The sequence below is a fragment of the Pinus tabuliformis genome, chromosome 5_2 (assembly GCF_031772625.1).
Source record: "Pinus tabuliformis cultivar Carrire ecotype Pingquan chromosome 5_2, CPIR1, whole genome shotgun sequence".
NCBI lineage: Eukaryota > Viridiplantae > Streptophyta > Pinopsida > Pinales > Pinaceae > Pinus > Pinus tabuliformis.
Window position 1 is genome coordinate 510,931,118 of NC_142306.1, and position 3,826 is coordinate 510,934,943.

Consider the following 3,826-nt stretch of genomic DNA (forward strand, 5'->3'; position numbering starts at 1 on the left):
ATCCGAATATGCAGTTAAAAAACCATTTTAACTGCAACAAATCATGATTTCATCTCAATTTCTTCGCCGGATTCCGTCACCGGAATCTCAAAAAGTCGCATTATAGACAACTCCGATTTAAATGTGAGGTGTGGGATGTTTTCTTGTCATCAAATAAGCCGATGAAGAACCGAACTGATCTCCTTGTGGAGTCAATGCACAGCGATTTTCTATTTTTTTTCCATGACGAAAGTCTACTCTATGAACTTTACCAGAATCTCCATGAATTCCAATGGCGTTATAACTTATGATAGATTTTTTTAATGAGGAAATGAGTGACACAGTGTCAGCAACATATCATATATCGTAATTAGAGCCGAGTAAGAAAAGTATGGTCAGCAGGGTAAACAGATGAGGTTGAGCGACGTTTCCGACAATGCCAATAATAATGCAAGATACGGTCCCCACAAGTTGACAAAGGTGGGATGCCTTTAAATAAATAAAAATTATGAAAAAGGAAACTTGAGTTTTATGAATGACAGATTTCTAGAATATTTTAAAATCTATCGTATACATGGTATACGAAAATATTTATTTTAAAATTTATCTAAAAATATTTATTTTAATATCTATCTTATATAAATGACGTCAAATATTTAACTTCACCCAAATACATAATATCCAAAAATATCCTTAGATCATGGCTCTAGGGGAGGGTCGTCATTACCTGTGCACCCTCCCCGCCACGTCGGAAAACCATGTGACAAAGCGCATGGAACTGGTACGACAACTTGTCCACCGTGGAGCTCCACGTGTTGGGCATCGTGTCATTACATAAAACTTTGTGTCTGCACCACTTCCTCTGTTTGTTTGGGGTCATTGCTGCGATATTCCATTTTCCCTTTGTCTTTCTGCTCAGGGCCGGTTGTTGGGCAAAGCCCCCCGCCGAAGATGGCGCAGGGTGGCCCCAGAACCTACACACATCGTCTGTTATGAATGTGTTGTTGCAAGCGTTTGTTCGAGGTTTAGGGTTTGTGGACCTGCACGCTTCGTCTGGTATGCAAGTGCTAGTGCGAATGTTTGTTCGTGGTTTAGTGTTTGTTGTTGGAACATCGCTTCTGCTTTTCTTGTGGTTTTTTGCCTGGATTTCTTGGTCGTTCTAGACTACCGGTTGTTTAGGGTTCCTCTGGTGATGGTCTTATTCGTAGTTTTTGTTGTTTGGGGAGGAGCCTATTGCAGTTTTACCGAGCTCAAGGTAATTGTTTAAATTGTTGCTTTGTGCAGGTGTTTTTGTTGGTTTTCTATTGTCTAATGGATTTTTCTTCTCGTTGCAAGTGTGGAAAAGGTCGTTGCAGGTGTGGAGGTGGTCTAGCGAGCTCCGGGGAAGGTCAGAAACTATCACCGGTAGGATTTTAATCCTACCAGCAATTTCTCTGTGTTTTTCAACACAAACAACTCTGTTTGGATATTTTGTGAACTTTCTATGGCAAGGTTTAGGGTTTTGTGGATGAGGGTTTAGGGTTTTTGTGGATATTTTGATGTTGATTGTGGCTTTCAATGATGGTATTTGTGAATTTGTGAATTTTTGCTGTTTTCATTGTTATTTTCGCTGTTTTCGTAGTCTATTTTGTTATGGCAGGACCTATTCGCATAGGCCTAGAGGAACAGAGCATTCCATTCATCTCTGTTATAGCCCGAACTTGCTCATTCCCATCCCCAAATGTTAAAAACCCATATCCTTTTGAACGGACTGTAATGTTATCAGTAATAACCTTTGCCCCTTTTACAGATTGGTATACAACTCTGAAGGTCTCTTGTAGCAACTCCTTTGTGTCATCAGATGCCAAATCTCCCACGAATATAGTAAAATCTTCCGAACGCTTTTCTATACCACTATTCGTTGTCCAATTTAACCTGTAAAATTGTTCAGCCTTGGGCATCTGTATGCCATTGTAATTTTGGAGACCCATCTGGGCCACTGCCTGGCTCCCAAACTCCAAGAAGCCATAACCCTCTGATTGCCCAGTCTACCTATTGCGAATAATCTTAATGGAATGAAGGTCCTGGGCAGAAGCTAAACATCGGTGCAGATAATTCTCATCCATCCAATGCTGCAAACTACCGAACGAGAGGGCCCTGATCTCCTCGGCGGAGCTCTCTTGTTGCAGAGATTGCCGCACCATAACCTGAGGTCAAGGTTGGGGTTGGGGTTGGGGCTGGGGTGGCTGGGGCAAAATCCAAATACAGTAATGTGCACTCTAGTAAATCAATGGCAGCGCGATCGGTATGATAAAATTGTATTAAGGCTGAGGAAATTTTGAACCAGAGCCTGCCCCGAACAAAAAGACAAAGCGAAAATGGAGCATCACAACAATGACCCCAAACAAATAGAGGAAACCCTCCTGATATGCATTATCATCCAATATAAGATATTAATATTTTGTGAACTTTCTATGGCAGGGTTTAGGGTTTTGTGGATAAGGGTTTAGGGTTTTTGTGGATATTTTGATGTTGTTTGTGGCTTTCAATGATGGTATTTGTGAATTTGTGAATTTTTGTTGTTTTCATTGTTATTTTCACTGTTTTCGTAGTCTATTTTGTTATGGTAGGACCTATTCACATAGGTCTAGAGGAACAAAGCATTCCATTCATCTCTGTTATAGCCCGAACTTGCTCATTCCCATCCCCAAATGTTACAAACCCATATCCTTTTGAACGGCCTGTAACCTTATCAGTAATAACCTTTGCTCCTTTTACAGATGGGTATATGGCTCTGAAGGTCTCTCGCAGCAGCTCATCTGTGTCATCAGATGCCAAATCTCCCACGAATATAGTAAAATCTTCAGAACGATTTTCTCTACCAGTATTCGTTGCCCAATTTAGCCTGTAAAATTGTTCAGCCCTGGGCATCTGTACACCATTGTAATTTTGGAGAACCATCTGGGCTGCTGCATTGCTTACAAAATCCAAGAAGCCATAACCCTCTGAATGTCCAGTCTGCTTATTGCGAATGATCTTAAGGGAAAGAAGGTCCTGGGTAGAAGCAAAACATTGGTGCAGATAATTCTCATCCATCCAATGCTGCAAACTACCGAACGAGAGGGCCCTGATCTCCTCGGCGGAGCTCTCTTGTTGCAGAGATTGCCGCATCATAACCTGAGGTCGAGGTTGGGGTTAGGGTTGGGGCTGGGGTGGCTGGGGCCAAAACCCAAATACAGTAACGCGCACTCTAGTAAATCAATGGCAGCGCGATGGGTATGATAAAATTGTATTAAGGCTGAGGAAATTTTGAACTAGAGCCTGCCCCGAACAAAAAGACAAAGGGAATATGGAGCATCACAACAATGACCCCAAACAAATAGAGGAAACCCTCTTGATATGTATTATCATCCAATATAAGATATTAATATTTGGTAGTCCATCATAATGCCCAAATTGGTTGAAAATTTGAGTTCATTATGGAAGAGGAAGGGATAATAATTGTTACATGTATCCATATTTGACTTTGAAGATTGAATTTCCCCATCCCCTTTAAGCCTTAGATTGAATATCCTAAGGAGTGCATCCACCTAGGATTAAGAATAATTTTGAAAGGGGAGGCATATGACTGACTTGGAAATTATTTAGATTGCCAAGCATAGTTTTTTGTTCTTATTTGTTGATGCTTGTCTGGCCTGTTTAAACTGCAAGTTAAGCCTTGAATGTATGTTATGCTGATAGACATGATTATTTTTTAAAAATTTATGATTCATTAGAAGCTGGAAATTACTACTTAGTTCTATGAGAAAGAAGCTTATGATGGATATTGTCTCATACTTGTCTTAAATGGGACGAGATGGGAAAATTA

General features: G+C 40.5%; 2 pseudogenes; both read right to left on the minus strand.

Annotated features, from left to right (window-relative positions):
• Window positions 1-1,601: 1,601 nt before the first annotated feature.
• LOC149159921 (RNA-binding protein L pseudogene) lies at window positions 1,602-2,162 on the minus strand (annotated as a pseudogene).
• A 409-nt stretch (window positions 2,163-2,571) lies between these two features.
• On the minus strand, window positions 2,572-3,129 carry LOC149159922 (polyadenylate-binding protein RBP45 pseudogene; annotated as a pseudogene).
• Between the last annotated feature and the right edge of the window lie 697 nt (window positions 3,130-3,826).